This window comes from Gordionus sp. m RMFG-2023, chromosome 3, assembly GCF_954871325.1.
Source record: "Gordionus sp. m RMFG-2023 chromosome 3, tfGorSpeb1-WG-v2, whole genome shotgun sequence".
Lineage (NCBI taxonomy): Eukaryota > Metazoa > Nematomorpha > Gordioida > Chordodea > Parachordodidae > Gordionus > Gordionus sp. m RMFG-2023.
This window is the reverse complement of record NC_088777.1, coordinates 1,131,660-1,150,657: the sequence shown is the minus strand read 5'-3', so window position 1 is coordinate 1,150,657 and position 18,998 is coordinate 1,131,660. Positions and strand designations below refer to the sequence as shown.

Genomic DNA, 18,998 nt, shown 5'->3' with positions numbered 1-18,998 from the left:
TATAAGTTTAAGATTTGATTAAATGATGAAGCGTCATGTTTCTGGAAAATAATTTGTTGATCAGTCGAAAATATATTCAATTCAATATGATCCTATAAAATTAACTGTTCTTAAAGTATAAGCAATTATTTAAATAGATAGCACGTCTGCAATAATATCCTTATAAATTAATATATATCGTTTCGTTTTCCGCGTAATACAGATTAATTCCCCCCAAAAAGAAGAGTATATCATAGGAAAATCGCCCAGTCTGGAGTCAAATTTTTTGAAAAAATTAAAATGTTCATATGAATTTTGAATTCATAGTAACCGAGGGTGAGGGCTAGGGGAAATTTCCTACCCACTTTATAAATAAGTCACTTTTTGTGAATATCATTTTAAGCTAATTAAAATATTTTTCTTTGCCCCCACCCCACAAAAAAATATGCGTATAACTTATACAATAATTTGAAAGAAAGAATATAAAGGTTAATAATTATTTTAACTAAAATTAATAAATTATATATAAAAAAGACAAATTTTGATACAGTGGCATAGCTTGGTGGGGGGCGCGAAGAGGCTCGAGTCCCCTGAAAAATTTGAATAGAAGCAGAAAAATATTTTTTAAATGGGTGCCTAATATCCCCTTGACTAAAAATAAATTTTTATTATTGCCCACTGAATGATTTCTTTTTGAGTAATATATAGATTTAATTTTATAATTTAAAAATTAGTAAGTCTATCTAAATTATTTTTAAATGATAACTATTTTTAATTATTAGATTAGATTAATACTTATAAATTATATTTTCACTATGTCAGCTTGCAATCAAATTCTGTGTTAAAAATAGAATATTAATATCACTCACTTAATATTAATTTAGCATAAACAGTTGAAGTTTTATTGACTTTTATTATTTAATAACCATAATTAAATAAATATCAAATTAACAAATTTAATATTGTAATTAGCCGAGTTCTAAATCACTAATCAACTATATTATTGATATTTAAATTTAATTACCATCTTCTTAATATTATTTTCAAGGTCGAAATCTAAATAAGTACAAGAGATTTATTTATTAAAAGTAAGTAAACATATAGTTTATAATCCTCTATTAGAAATAATTGGTCAGGCTTGTTAACCGATCTTTTTAAAACGATCGAATCGCGATCACGATCTTTTCAAAAAAAGAGGATCAAATCCAGGATTGAAATCCAGGATTGACATCTTTTTTTCTATTTAAATCTGAAGGAAATTTCTGACCGATGCTAAATTAACTAATATATGTTATAAATTTATTGTAATTGAATAATAATATAATATAACCGATGCAAAATTAACTAAAATAAAAATAAATTAAATATGGTAGAAATTTATTGTAATTGAATAATAAATATAACAATTATAATATATTTATTTATAATTAAAATTGCGTCTTTCATTTAGAACATGTTTAGTAAAGGTGTATTATATTCAATAAATATTTTTTTAAAATTAATATAAGTATTAAAAATATTCATGGAATCATCATTTGAATAAAAAAATTTTTTAACGGAACAAGCATTTTGTACAGTATTTTTCCCAAAAAAAGCATCAATGTCATCTTGAGGTATCCGCATATGGTTGTTCCTGCATATTTTCCAAATGGGCAACTAATCTTTCTTTTACCATCATATTTTGTGGCAGATTAATATAAGGCCAATTAAGTTTAAATTTAGGGTGAATCATGGCTGCCAAAATGTTACTGTCTTCATACTGTGAAGGAAATCTATATTAATGATAATTAATTTATTATTAAATAAGTGTTCATTTTATTTATATAAATCAAATCAAGTATCTGCAAAACTTAACCCTTTTAAATTTTACAGTCAAGTCTGGCACATCATCTGTATGGTATTTATTTATATTTGGGTCATATCATAAATATTGATTAAATGTAAACTTAATACTTAATATACAAAGAAATTAACATTGTAATTTATTTACAAAGAAATTAACATTGTAATTTATTTACAAAGAATATTAATCAAAATATTAGCTTAAAATTCAAATAATCTAATAAATTTTTAATGTCTTCAAAGGCCCATTAATATTTTACTAGATATCAGAGGTTTAGTAGAACTGGCCTGTTAAAAATATTTTACTAAATTTGCCAGATCTTTGCAATTTTTTAATATATTTTGCAGATATCTGATAATATAAAATAATTGCATAAAAAAATATTACATTTTATCAATACCTCTAAGAACACTATCTACAAGGGGCTGACAATACTGCAGGCAGCTAAATTTCTTTAATTTATCTATCAATATCGATAGAACGGGAGTTAGATATCCCTGCTCCATATTATCCTCCTGTTCCAAGATTTTTAACGAGATCGCCAAAGGTTCCATAACCTATAAAATTTAAATTTATTTAGAGAATATCATTGTATTACTGTTGCATACTCTTTAACAAAAAAACATTCCTCTTGCCTAAACATTGCAAATCCAATTTGATCACATACTTGTTCTACTTCTGAAAACTTTTCAGAAAGCATCTTATCTATTAATTTCATGGATTGGTAATAAGAATTCCATCTTGTCTTGTTGGGAGCTATTAAATATCTTCCCAATTTCTCCAATAAAATAGCCGCCATTTTTGACGACATATTTTGTTTATTAACTAAAGCAAAACATTTTGCAAAAGTGGATCTAGATATTCGTTTATAATTGAGATCACTATCTGCCATCTCCGTATCTGTTGATGCAATAAGGTTAAGATTATGGCAACAACAACGTTGATGTTTTGGTAGGCATAGTAGGAATAATTGGGTCATCAAGGGATAATATGTCTTCCAAATTTATCAATTCCATATCCTCACTACTATCTTCTTCATTTTCTCCAAAAACTCTAGAAAAAATAAATTTATTTAAATATTTTTTGCTAAATATAAATATTACTTAAATGCCTTGACAAAGTTGGTTCCATTGTCAGTCACCATCTTCACCACCTAATTATGAATTTTATAGAACTTGTGGATACCCATGATTTCGTTGGCCAAAACATCATATGTTTGCCTCCCAATTATCCTCCTCAGTGCCAAAGCGGCTGACCTTCTCTTGAGGGTTAACGGATCCAATCAATGTGCAGTTTTCACATAAAGTAAAATACTTACGTAATTTCAAAAATGGTAAAAGATTCTCATTCTCACTTATATCTGATGTTACATCAATAGTCAATAGAATCTTCTAAATCTATAATGGACATTTACATTTACTCATTAAAATAAATATCGATATATTATTATAAATTTATATTAAATAACTTGTAAGAGCTCTAAATCTCGTAAAATTTAGGAAATGAATAAATATATCTATAAAATAAATGGTGGAATGCAAGTTGATAAAATATGAAGATAGATATTTTTTAAAAAATAATATTTTAATTTAATTTTCAAAATTTTTATTTTATTTATTGCTTTATTTTTAAAAAGATCGGGATCGAATTTTAAACAAAATGATCCCGATCCTCAATTTAAGTCAGAATCATAAATCTCGTAAAATTGACAAATTTGCGATCGAATCCAGGATCGTCGATCTTTTGATTCGATCTTTTAACAACTCTGTAATTGGTTATAAAATATTAGGTTAAATACCACTTTTACAGACGTATTTGACAGTTATATAATATATTGCAGTTAATATTTTAATAAATTTTACTAATAAATGCTTTTGATAGTAAACATAAGTAATTAGAAATATTTTTAAAATTTAACATCTTATTATTTATCCCAGAAATAAATTAAATAACTTTTCTCCTCTTTTTTATGTGTTTTTAGGAAAGCTATTTTTTTCTTATTTAAAAAACAGTTTTGAGTTAAATTTTTAATACTAGTATATTTTTGATATTATTACAAACTACCACAATTTTAAGATGTAATATACCAACTAGAGGTGGTGCTACAATAATATATAAAATCTTAATTAATTTCTTTTATCATATCATATCACTATGGTTCTTATTTTATAGTTACAAAATGTTTTATTTCTAATATGGCATCCCTGCCTTGTAAATCTTAAGGCTTCAATACATTTGCATAATTTTCTAAAGATATTTTGTATTTTGTTTTATCAATTCATCTAGCATAATAAATTTTTTATATAATTTAATATAGTAAGTGTCACTCTCATGGCTATGACTGCAAATTAACCAGCATCTATTATTTGTGTGGCTATGTAATTTAAAATTATTATTTCAGCTGCTGATAGCATATGATTGCATATTGTATAAGCAATCATGGTCAACTGTGTAGTTGTTTATATATCATTAAAAATGGAGATAATCTTTTAGAAATTTAATATCTCACAATTTTTTTCACAATTACTTATCTAGCTTCTATCATGTCATTTAAGAAGAAGCTCAACCACCATATAGTTATATGATTTGGATTGGTCGTTTATATTCTCTTCTACAAGAATTGTTGATTTGGTTAGGCCTTTTTTCCTTATTAGTCCATTCTATAAAACATTGTCTAAAAATGGTAACAGAGTGTTATATTAGTTTCTTGACCTTTTGTCAATAAAAGTTGCTAATTTTATAATATATAGTTTTTAAAAACCATTATCAATTGAGGCATATATATGAATTAATTAACCTTTTTTATCACTTGTAATTCTTTAGACGCAAATTTTTTTATATATCAGCAATCGAAATATTTTATACTGTAATAAATATATTTTGTATTAAAAAATAATATTATTAGAAATGTCTTATATTGTTTTAATTATTTATATGCAAGTTTATTTTGTATGCATTCTATAATAAATGACATGAAATCAGCGTCTACATGACAGTATATTTACTGGTTGCAAACCCCCTTCAAAAATATATATCTACCCCCTAAAAATACCAAAATGTTATCCATAGATAATTTAAAAATGTAATGAATAATTTTCTAGATTATTATAGCCTACCCCCCAAAATGCCTACCCCCTTCCCCTTTATAGATATTAGGATGCAAACTGTTCCTACCCCCCCCCCCCCCGCTCATGTAGACACTGCATGAAATTCAAAATAATTATTCAGAGTTAGCAAATTTTTAAAAAGTATAATATATTAATATAAAACCCTGCCGAAGACCGGGCAAAAGCGGGCCGAAGACCCACAAATGGGGGTATTGGGGCGAAGCCTCACATAAAATTTGTTTTAGTTGAGCCACCTGAGATTGTAAAGGTTAGCGACGCCCCTGTTTTGATACCATTTCTTGCTTGTACTAAATTATAAATAATATTTAAAATTAAATGATTTTACCTATATATTTTAAAAATAATATAATAAAAATTACAATCCTATTTTTGCATTTAAAGAGAAGTTGTTTGGAAATGGATAATATTTTTAAAAATAATTGATATTTATTCTATCTTCAGTTTACTAAGAATGAAAAAAAAAACAATTTTTAAGAATAATAGAATAATAATTTATATAATTAACGGCGTAGGAACTATTAAATATTCTAAATTTAAAAAAAATTATGTAAGCATTTTTATTATTCAAAAACACAGATAATGAAATTACTCACCTGTAAAGTTGGAAATAATGAAGATAGAATAATATAATTCTCAGGTGACGATATATAGGATAAGGAAATCCTGCCTAAGGCTGAGTAAATGCGGACCTAAGTCACTTCAAAAATTGGGGGAGGGTTAAAGTCCCATAAATTTATTAACCCCCTTCCCCCTCCCCCCATTAAATGTTTGAAATTTAAATTATTCCATTTCAAATTCTTGTAAAAAGTTAAAAATAATTTAAACCTCACATATTCATATTTTATCCCATGCAAATTTAAAATGTACTTTTTTTTATACCTTAAAATCTGCTGGATATTTAAAAAATTAATCAGCCAAAAATAATTTCAGTTAATTTATCTCTACTAATATTTATGATTAGACAAAATTTCTAGAATGGTGAATTTTTCAGATATTCAAAGAGCCAGAATATGCTTAATTAAATTAAAAATGCAAATAGCATGCCGGGGTGGTGTCAATATTGGGTGGTGTAGAATTATTGTTGTGCTAAATTTGCAGAGATTCGTAAATAGAAAATTCGCACTCTTAGCCAAACTAGGGTCTCATTTATAATGAATGAGTATTGCTCAAGTGGAGCTTATATAATGTGGCGCTATTTACAAAATCAAGAAAATATTATTATAAACCATTTTTTTAACTAAAGGTTTAAGGTGGGGGAGAGGGTCGTGATTGTATAAAGATGATGCATAAAATGGAAATAAAATTTAATATAAAACATAATTTTTTTTGTACAGTGTCTTTGTTTTTAATCTTGGTATTTTTTTAAACGTTGTATTTTGTCGTAAGACACTTTGCCGACCTTATATTTATTAAATGGTCATTAATTACTGTAATATTGAGAATATTACTTAATCCATTTAATATGAGTAATTGCAAATAATTATTATTCATTATATGTCTAATCTATTAATTTTCCATAATAATATATCTAAACAAGTGTTTCAAAACAATTTAATTAACACATTTTTATCTAGATATATACTTTATTCATAATATATATAATGAGGTTTGAATTCAAATTTATCAGATGAAATTAAGTTCTATTATATAGGAAGCTTAGGATTCAGACCATCTTACCATATGGCTACAATTTGAACATGATAATTCCAGCTTCCTATTATCATCACTATGCATTAATTTAAGCTTATTTGATAAAATCAAACAATTTTATATATAGGAGTTCTAAATCAATATGAATTTTACTATAAAGAAAGACCTCATTTGAATTCTGACTTAATTCTTATACATAGTTATATCTAATGGCAAAATAGATGAAAAGGAAAGAAAACCATTATTGAAATATAATGGACAAGAATAAATAATATCGAATAAATTGTTGGCGATAGTATTGAACCACTACGGACGATTGAAAGTTAAGGATATATCATCAGTTTTAGAATGTGGAATCCGTGAAATTAGAATATTACCAATTTAATTTTTATTTTCAATAAGATCAAATAAAATCATCAGTGTCAACGTTATCATGATTTTTTAAGTATATATATTTATATTTACATCAATTTAATATTAAATTAAAATCATTGTATAACTTTGGGCAACATCAATTTAATATTAAATACCATACAATGTTTCGTTTTAAAGCTTTAAGACTTCTACTTTACAAATTTCATTAATAAACATTGTCACTTGTCTTTAACAAAATATATGACTTAATCTTTCTGTTCTTTCTTTCTTTCTATATCATTAAAATAGAGTACAGTTAAATTATAAATATCTTTCTATATCTTTCTTTAACGAATAAATCTCAGTGTCACTTTCATTTCTTTCAAGATATAATCTTATCTTTGCTTAATCTTATCTTTCTTAAATCTGGGTAATCAATAATTAAAACTTTCTATGAGTCGAATTTCTAATATACAAGCTGGACAAAATTTGGTATATTTTTGTTATTAAACTAATAATTATATAGAATTCTGTTATATATAAACAAGGCCATGCTATAGAATGTCCAGTGCAAAATAAATTTGGGACCTTTAAAAAATCCCAAAGATTATAAAATATTAGTAATATCCTCTGTTCGTAATTTTTAAAATGAAATTCGGAAATAAGCAGCAGAATATGAATAAAGTATTATTTATTACTATAGTTATGTCTTATTTTGACTGACGGTCGCCCCATTCTGTTACTAAACGATATGTTTATTTTTGCTAGATAGTTTAATAGAAAAATTATTATCTGAAAATATCATCAAAAAACACTTCTTCTAGCAAAATTAAAAGGTTTTTGGATCAATTTACCAAAATAAATTACAACATTTAGAATGATTATGAAATAAAATCAAATCTTGGAATATGATATGGGAGACTGGGGCTTGTCAGCGCATGAGACTTATCAGTTCATTGGATATTATTTTAGAAATATCAGTACTGTTTATAGCTGCAAATTCAGTTTTATACTAGCATCCCATTTATATCTATTAACTTTATATAGCGAAAAATATTTCTCTTGGTTATCTTCTAAAAATCATTAACCAGTTATAAATATTTGTAACGAAATCAGTTGCTAAGGTTTAATTTAAAAGGATAATCCTATTTTCTATTTTGTTCAGCGAAGTTACTAACTAATAAAATTAAAATGGACTTTCAGATAAGGTTACCAATATTGAAAGTTAACTATAACCGAATTTTTAAAATAGATGATTTAAAGTAATACTTATAATCATATAAAATTTAATGCAGTTTTTATAGGACGGGTCTTAGCACCGTACAAAAGGATTGAATGAATATATTTTAAAATTTCTTCTGGGTCGTTTTTTATTGAGTTAAATTGTAAATTCATTAATATAATATTTTCAAGGACATTGCAGCTCTAGCCGCTAACTACTTAGTAATTCCCACTAAACTATCGCAAGGAGCCAGGTGCAGTTGCAAAAAAAATATCATTCTGCTTGATCAATTATTATAAAGGTTGTAGAGGAGTTTTTTTTAATGTTTTCATCCGATCTTTATGTAAAGAGATTATTGAGCTCACTTTTTATTAACATAGTTGTTACTTTATTACTTTTTACAAAATCTTATTATTTATTCCTTATAATTAGTGCTGTAAACATTACGTCAAAAAAGGAACGCCTTACCGTTACTCCATTGGCAAAGAATGGAACACGCGTTACTGTCTATTAACGCGTTACTAGTTGAAAAATTAAATATTATATACAAAAATATCTTATATATAATATAAATAAAATAATACAAAAATAAAATATTATAAGATGAGATATTTTTGTAATAATTTTTTCTTTATTTATAACAATGAAATTTTCAAAAATTTTGATCAGATAAACAAGAGAGTGCCCAACACAATTTTCATCGTGTTAAACACACGTTCAACTGGCGCAGAGGATGTGAGGGTTGTATTATATTTAATAAATAAAAATTTTAATTGTGGAAATTTATTAAAAATTAAATAATAATCCTTTAATTGCAAGAAGCCTAATAGATCATCTTTTAAAGAATCTTTATTCATATCCTTATCAAAAAATCTTTAATCTTTATCCGAATAATCTGGTTTATGCGTTATTTTTTAAAGGAATTAAAGTCTGCTTTTTCTTTTTAAAGATATTTTCCCAAATTGGAAATCTAAAACTTTCTACCTTCGTTGATCTAGAATTTTATCCAGGGCTAAATTATCAAAATAATCGGATATTTTTAATATACTACCAACATGCAAATTTTTTAAAAAGTAAAGGGAATCGGGTTGAGAATCAAGTTTTTTTTATTTGACTCAATATGGAATACAACATATATATTACAAAGTATACTATTTAATGTATTAATTTATTATTATATCATGTATTTTAGCTTTAACTTTCATATTTAAAGTAATGCAAAAAAAAATAAAAATGATATTATACAAATTGTTTCTACGTGATATAAATTTTGTTGAGTGAGAGGTAAAATTATTTGTCTATATAAATCTTGTTTTATTATTTTATTATTGCAATATATTATTATCGAAATATATTATTTTTCAATATTTATCAATGAATTGTAATATAAAATATATTTAAATTAAATTATATTAACTTTGTTGTTTATTAAATTGTTATATGCTGACTTTCTGTTAAAAAACATATTTCACCCATCCCCTATCCCCTCCACCTTTTATTTAAAATTAATTTATTTTATATTTTATACATTAAATGATATTATTATTTCATATACCTTTTACCTTTAACTTTCTTATTAAAGTAAATTTATACGATATAAATTTTGTTGAGTTAGACAAAAAAATATTTGTATGTATAAAATCTTATTTTATGATTATTATAATAATACAATATATTATAATATAGTAATACATTATATTATTTATTGAATATATTATTCAATATTTATCAATGATATTGGAATGTAAAATATACTTAATTATAATCTTAAAATATATTAACAATAAATGAAAACGAAGAGTTTATTATAAAATACTTGATTTTTAATCTTTAGATCAATGGAGACCAGTAGCATTACTTGGGAAGGGCAACGCGCCGTAGCCCGAGCCTGCTGAAAAATTTGAAGAGCTCAAAATTTTGGAATTTTTTTTTAGTATCTAATATAATTTTGATAAGGATAGCAGAAAAAAAAGGTAATTTTAATAATGTTAAGCTAAAAAATGGGTAATTTTAAATTTCACCCTCTAGGATTGTAACCCCGGGCTGTCTTGAACGATAGTTTAATTTACGGAATTTGTGTCGAATATGACTGAATATATTTGAAGATTATCTTGAGAATGCTCAAAAAATTTTTGATATAATTTTATTTTTATAATTCCAAATCTTTTTTTGTTTCATGATGAAATCAAAATTTTTTATAAAATAAAAATAATTTTGATTTTAAAAAAATCTTCAATTTTTGTGATTCAAAAAATCGTTAATTTAAGATTCGTAAGTATTTTTCAGTTGTTTCCTTTTCCAGGAACCTTTTTATTTTTGACTAATATCTTATACTTCAATTGAACTGGAAAATTTTACATTCAAAATTTAAATATTTATATTTTTATAAATGATAAACAACCAAAATATTTAGGACAGGTTAATTTTGTTGAAGAGGAGAAAAATAAAAAAAAAAAGTTATTATTTTTTAAAAGAAATAACGAAATTAGGTGTATGAGGGGTAAATTATAAAATTTAATGTATATAATTTGGGGTAAATTGATAGTGAATTGATAAAATCGTCAAATATTTGCATTGACTACTTTATAGTTAATCATTTCCTTATAATGACCGGCTGTTTGTTAATGTCTCCTATAATTCCTTTCATTTTTCGAATAAATTACAAACGATGCAAATTTTATTAAGAATTTTATTGGCTTACTTGCAATGATAAAAAATCAAAGATTATCCAATAAACAAAAGTTATAAATTAACCCCAAATTTTACAAGTAAAATAATAATTGTATATATAATTAAGATTTTCTGGTAATATTCATATTGATTCCTTTATGAAATATACAATTAATTATATAATGTGTGGATATAAGATAATATTTTTTTTTAAAAATTAGGAATAATCCACCCTATACATTTAATTATAATAAATTAGGTTAAATTTAATACTAGAAGCTAATACTGAATAGATTTACATATCCACAAGTATTAAAATACAAGATTCTTTTTAATATAAATTAACGCAATTCAAATATGTTAGCAAATAATCAAAGACTCTCCTATATTAGGAATTATAAAAACGAAATTATTAAGCTCATAAGACGAAATTCTTATAATTAAATATTATATTATCAACATATTTTAAAAAATCATTATCTATTTTAAAGATCTGCAAAAGTAGGCCTGGCTTGTACCCGGCCCGACTCCGGCCAAGCCCAATTTTAAATAAACTTGGGTTCGGGTTGGGTCGGGCCTAAAATATTTTGAAAAATTTTGTCCGGGCCGGACTTGAAAAATTAGACCCGATGCAAATCACTAATATATTTGCAAAAATTTCTTTAGCGATCTTATTAATATATCAGCACTCGTAAGTTAGTATTTCCAAATTAAGTATCATTCCAACCTTAAAGTGCGTCATTTTAAACTTTCACAAAATGTTTATGAAAATTTAATTTATAAATTATCAAGAAAACGAAAAGAAAGAAAGAAAGAAAGAAAGAAAGAAAGAAAGAAAGAAAGAAAGAAAGAAAGAAAGAAAGAAAGAAAGAAAGAAAGAAAGAAAGAAAGGGGATACGGAGAGGATTCGAGATTTTGAATCCCCACGTTTTATTCGGAATCTTTTTTTTAAATATTTTTTTAATATTCCGAATTCCCATGCTAAATCATATTTTTTTTCTGCCTTTTTTTTGACGTCTGGCTGGCACCAGAAAATTTCATTTAGAGATATTTAATTTGTTATAATAAAATAATTAATATAGATTATAAAAAGAGGATATAATTAAAATGCCAAATTAAGGGATTTAAAAAAAAATAAAAAAGTGAATAGAAAAAAATAATGAATTGAAAAAGGGATAAGGTTAAGAAGACATTTTTGTTTGTAAATTTATATAAAATCATAAATATTTTCACATGAATTTATATTTTTCAAAATTGGAATCAAAAAAATTATTTATTGCAACAATTATTCAATAAATCGCTATCGATATTTAATTATATTAAAATTTAGCTTTTAATTATTTTTATCCCCTGACTCAGTCTTTTTATAAAACCTTACTTTTAAAATGGAGTTAATATTTTTCCAGCCTGACCCAGTGTAAATTTGTTAATTTTTATTATTTTATGGCATATTATTGGATTTTTGTAAATAGTTTGAAAGGAATTTATTGGTAAATAGAAAGTATTAATATTTTAAATTTTATCACTTTACAGCCCTATACAGGACTAGTATAATGTATTAGAATACAATATTTTTAATATCTAAAATTTATACGATAAATATCATTTATATTATATATCTTACCTCTTTCCTTATGTTCTGATCAATAATTGTTAAATCTAATGTCATTTTTTTATATAAAATAGAGTGAATAATTTTTCCCGTTGCAATCTGACTCTTTAATATTTCATGTATAAATCTTAATTATGATCAATAATGGTTAAGTCTAATTTATTCTAATCATGAATATATATTTGAGTAATTTTCCATATCAAACGCATGATTTATCTTTTATAAAATAAAAATTTAGACAAAGAATTAATGGAAACACAAGTGCAATAAATATTTTATTTTAATTCGTATTTTTTAAAAATTTATATTCATTTGAAAATATTTATGATTTTATATAAATTTACAAAAAGAAAAATGTAACCTTATCCCTTTTCATTCAATACACCTTAATTTTATTTACTTTTTTAAACATTCTCTTTTTAAATCCCTTATTTTGGCATTTTAATTATATCCTTTTTTATAATCTATATCATTTATTTTTTATAACAAATAAAATATCTCTAACTGAAATTTTCTGGTGCCAGCTGGACGTCAAAAAATGGGAGAAAAAAAATATAATTTAGTATGGGGGAATCGGAATATTTAAAAAAAATATATTTGGATTCAAGATCTTGAATCCCCACATTGGAATTCCGAATCCTACATAATTCTGTATCAGAATACGACATATATATTACATTTTGCTGTTGGGAAACGAATTGTGGTATTATAAAATATTATCAAGAAATAAATATAATCAAAATATTAATAATACTACAATTGCCAAATGATATTCTACTATAAGTTTGAAATGATACTTTTTTTTACCATTTAAAATTGCACAACTAATTGTAAGTATTCGTTCATATAAAAAAGTAAAATAAACAAATTTTTTTTTATAATTTATAATACCGTTATGCTGTAGTAGATATTTTTTAAAGTCTATAAAATAATTTTAAATCGTGGTAACAAACAAATTCATTTTATAAATATTTTTTTGTACCTCTATTATAATTTCTGATGTAGATAAAATTAAAGACTATAACAAATATAAAATTTATATCATATCATGTAAATTTTGTTGTATTACCATCTCCCCGGAAAATTTCTGTCGTTCCTATTATGAGGAGATAAATTAATAAAATAATTAGCCTTTATATTTCTATTAGCATTATGATGTAACAGTCAATTTAGTTTTCTAAGTTTTTAAATTTTTTGATATTAATTTTATCTTTTATTATAATTAATCTTTTAATGATTATTCTTTATTATTACGATAATTCATTATAAGTGAACTAAAGATATCAATTACAATATTATTAGAGAAAAATTGATGTAAATTTATATTATTTTTTTATAGAATATAAATCTAAACACTTGTGTTAATTATTATGATAATACAGAAAAAACATCGATTAAAATAGTTGATGTGGGCTCAGAGGATTAAAACTCTGGATCAAGGAAGTCAGAAATTTGATCTTGAATGCTTAGCTAAGGGAGATAAGATAGGGTTGGATAGAGTGAAAGCAACACTGTCTGACGGGGAAAGTTCCTAATTAGATTTAAGTAAGTCTACCATGAAGGAGGCTAGTATGACTTAAGATTGTCATTTAAACTAGAGGAAGGTAGGTAGTTAAAAGTTATAAAAAACATTATTTTGAATATAATTTAAAGAAAAGAATATAGTTTTGATTAACATTTACTTTAATTTTCTAATTTTAATTTTATAGAGGGAGGGTGTGATAAAATTTAGAGGGGATCGGGACTACAATCCAAAGGTGGTTTCTATGGTAACATATTTTTAGGGAGTAGGGGAAAATTATTTGGTGTAAATGTTTCTAGTTACATCGAATCGTAGCATTAGGGTCTACTTTAAGATCAAGCTATAGAATTGTACAATTTTTTTTTAATATGAGAGTAAATTCAATTGAATTAAATATGATTTTACCTAAGGATATTATTAGAATCCCACTTATATGGTCTGTATTATTTAATAAAATCATATTTTAAAATTAAAGCCATAAATTCTTACCCAAATGGGAATTAACTTTTGTTAGCTATCGAATTAGTTATGTTTAAACGACTCGATCTGAGCCTATTTTTAATATAACGGCTAACTCAATAATTTAGCCAGAAAAAGATATTGAATAAACCCCCAAATTCTAACAGTCATCCTAACTTTGTTACTATCTATAACCAAAATCTTTATGCTTGAGTAATATTTTTCCGGATAAAATATTGACTTGTCCATTTTTTGAAAATTGCCTCAGATAGAGCGGTTTAAACATAAACAACACATTATATCGAATTCTAAGTGAAAACAATATTTTTCTAAACAAAAAATGTTATACCAAAATTTTCCATTATCGCAGCTTTTAAAATGTTAAATAATATGAAATTTTATTTCAAATTTTTTATAATAATTTAAGAATTTTTGGAATGAGATGATAGAATATTTCTGGTCACAGCCAATGATCTCATTTATGCTAAGATACTTGAATTCGTGTAATTTAATATTTCATACAATTTGATATAAGTTTTTAAAAGTAAAAAAAACATAAATACTGACAATCCTCAAATAGTATTTTTACAATGAAAATATTATCAGCTTGCAAGAAATATTCATGTTAAATTTATGTGTTTTTGAATGAGTATTCGGATAATTGTTTGAAACATTATTGTATCTTATTGTCTTAATTTTTTGGAAATATTTAGAAAAAAAGGCAACGCTAACAGAAGTCATTTACATTATAATAATTCGGTTGCTAAGAACAAGATGAACATATTCATAAAATCTCTTTTTGTCATAGAATCTATCAAATCTTAAAGTAATTCGATAAACTTTTATAATATGAGAGTTGAATAAATTATCAATGTTTTTTATAATTTTCAATGTTATGGATATTCAAAGTTGGACAAACAAAATTAGAACTTTCCAACTTGTAAAAATTATTTTATTTTAAAATTAAACTTTACAGTTAGGTAGACGATAATTATAATAAAAAAGAAATGATATTCAGTAAAGATGACTTAAATTTCACTTAAATTAGGTAAGAAATAAAAATTTATTATCACATAAGGTTTTTGAAGACAGAAATGAGTGTATCACATTGAACTGATAATTGCCAGAAATTAATTTTACCGTCAGCCTCAAAGACCACGCACAGCTTACACTATGAAAAATGTTGATTTAAAACATTGGTATTGATTCAAAAAGATAGACCCGGTATCCATAAAACAATTCGTTAAGTTTCTCAAGAGACCTATATTTCGCAATCTTCAGGGTATCTGATTATCCACAAAGAGGCAGCTAAATTGTTTAAAAAAGAAATAACGCCAGAATCTAAGCGATAAGGATAGGATTCATCATCAAAACGATTTCTACAAAAATACCCTTAGAGAGAGATTAGTTTATTTCATCTGATTCATGGGAAAAATTACAGTAACTCCACCGGTAAATCTGCCAATAGGATGTAAGTTAGATTTCAAAAAAAATAAATTGCAGCTAATAGATTGCTTGGTACCCTTTCAAATTTTTCTAAATCCGTCATGTTTTTAGTCTGAGTATTAAATCTTGGCTGCACACAGCTTATCTTTATTGATCCATGGATAAAAAATTATTTCATGGCGTTTCAAAAAGCCTTGTCTAGGAATAAAATCGTTTTATCAAGGAATTAATGAGTGAAATCAATAGCGAGATCGTTTTGGATCATGTATTCATGCTAATGATGGTCATTTTGAACATCAACTTTGAAGTATAACCTCAGACTCAAATTAGTTTTAAATGCTGATGTTTTTATGCTCTTTTTTTGTCGAATTGTAAAGCTTAATAAAATATAAAAAATAAATTTTTACATGTAAGAAAGTTTGATTATGTTTGTCTAATGTAGAATGTGCATAACTTTAAACCCTGTTGATAAATTTTGATCAAATTTGGCAGAAAACATTTAAAATTATTGCTAAAATTAAAAAGGATGTTAGTTCAATTGAAACACAGTGTATATGAAATATATAATATTAATATTTTATTGAATTTAATTTGATTTATTAACTATAGAAAAATTAATGCAAAATAATATTATTTTCTCGAATAATAAGCAATAAAATATTTGGTTTTAAAAATTAAAACTGAATTGACGTTTGAGAGAGTGTCTTTACTTGTCTTAAATCCGAGCCATTTAATCTATATCAGAGACTGCATTCCCGACCCGACAATATATTTAAAAATGATTGTTTTAAATAATAATATATCACAATTCATTGACTTCTCATATTTTTTATTTACATTTCAAAACCATTTTTTTGATTCGTTAAGAAAATACCTAAGACAATCTTGAATTTTTTTACAGATAAAATTAAATATAAATGCTATGAATTAGGCAAATTTTCCGTGTTTAGATAATGAAATATTTATTACGGCTTGAATTCTGGGTCGAATTATCCAAAATCCAAACGATGGCTTTTACTTTCTTTAGGTTCGTATTTAAATATAATTCGAACTAATTCCATCAGTTTCATATCCTCAGTTGGTCCATATATTTTTTTAAAATTCTATTTAATTTAATTATTTTAAACCAGGGTTGGCAAATCAGTCAATTATTTGGCCAAATTTAGTCAAGTGACAGAAACATATTTGACCGGATGCACAACCCTGTTTAAAACATTTGTAACTCATATTTTAAGCAAATCAATTATTTCTAAAAGAAATATTCAATATTTATGAAAGGTTTGCATAAATAATATAAATTGCGTTTAAAATTTATTTTTCTTAAAATATAATTTTGCATTTATAATTGACTTATCACTCTAATAATTTAATTTGCTATTCACATTCACATTTGATATCATACAAATCGTATATATAAAAAATTATACCTTGTAAAATATAATAATAAACTTTACACGCATTAGTAGGTTTGAACAGATATATCTAAAGTTAAGATGATACTTTCTAGATTTCTAATGAAGCACTTCAAGGTTAGCATTAATACTTAACAACTTTTTGCTACTTATGCAAGGTAAATATAAATTGGATTTCTATATAATAAGCCTACTCATATTTATTACTCCTAATAAAAATTAATGAGTAAAAAATTACATTATTAAATAACATTTAATGTTATATTTGTACAAATATCATATTACTACAGAATATATAAAAGTTTTAGGTATTTTAGTCTTTGGCTATTAAATTCCTCCCTTTATTTTAAAAACTGATCAATAGTTCGGGGTCAATTTTTAAATTGTGCAGGTGAAATTAAAAATTTTAAAAGAATAAATTACTTTGAATCAAAGTATAAAAAGATTCTTTAATACCCCACCTTGGCCTATTTATTTCTTCTAAATTTAACCTTATTATAATTAGCAATAACATACTTTGATTAATTGCAAAATTCGATATAAATACTATATAATATAAATATAAAATCACAATTAATAAAAATGAAATATGATGGATTCAATATAAATATATTTCGAAGACTTGAATTTTATAATATTTTGGATCTTCAAAAATAAATTATTTTATGAATTTAAAATCTTTTACGAACTTCTTCTCATAAAATGGACAAAATCTTTTTTTTTATATTGATAATTAATCGTAAAACGAACCTAATTATATTTGATTATTTAAAAAGAATATTAATTTTACTAATTTTATATATAAATATGGATGAATTTCATTGATAAATCAACATGAGTATGAAACCCAGAATAAGATTTTTATTAAATTTTTTTTACTAGAGTTTGTATATACAACTTTAAACAGCAGCTGAGAAACGGGCCATTATAGGTCGAAGAAATGGGGCAGACAAAATGCGCTCGATAATTTTAGATATCTTTGGATATAATTGAGGACGTCATTTAAATGCTTTTATTTGACATAATGGTATGCTTTTAAAGTTATAAGATGTGAAATATTGTTAAAAAGTTTGAATGTGTCAAAAAACGGAAATGAAAAGCCGGAAATAAAAAACTAGAAATGATCCAAATATTTTTTCTCTCAAATTTTATTTTTTGTATAGAAATAAGATTAATTAATAAATGTGTCAAATTCCAAGTTGGCCAAATACAGATTTATGAGATGTAGCTTTTTAATCATTAACAATCAATAAGAAAATTTTGTAATATTAATCATTAATTATAGTATTTTTAAGCCAAAATATTTTAAAAATTTTACGATTTATTCTTTTCTTGATACGGTAGATTACAATCCATTCAATTTGGATAAACATATAAGTATTGGGTGATACAGAATATATCATTAACAATTAAAGATAAAAATTTGTAGTAGCTGATTTAAAATGATTACACTGTTGCATCCACAGAGGGTGAAACGTTTTAATCATGTATAGCGTAAAAAAAACCTCGCCCAGATTAAAAACCCATATTGAAAGCTATTAAATATAAAAATAATAACCAAATTTTATTATACAAAATTATCAAACAAGTATATTTCATTTAATTAATCATTTAATATATATATATATTAGATTATCAATTCCATACTACTTTATAGCAAAGGATTTTATCAGATAGTGTTAAAGAACACGATATTTTAAT

At 24.5% G+C, this 18,998-nt stretch overlaps 1 protein-coding gene across 1 annotated transcript in view; it reads right to left on the bottom strand.

Annotated features, from left to right (window-relative positions):
• Positions 1–18,998, bottom strand: part of LOC135925916 (MAU2 chromatid cohesion factor homolog) — a 274,129-nt gene that overhangs the window by 137,665 nt on the left and 117,466 nt on the right. The gene's annotated exons all lie outside the window — the stretch shown is intronic.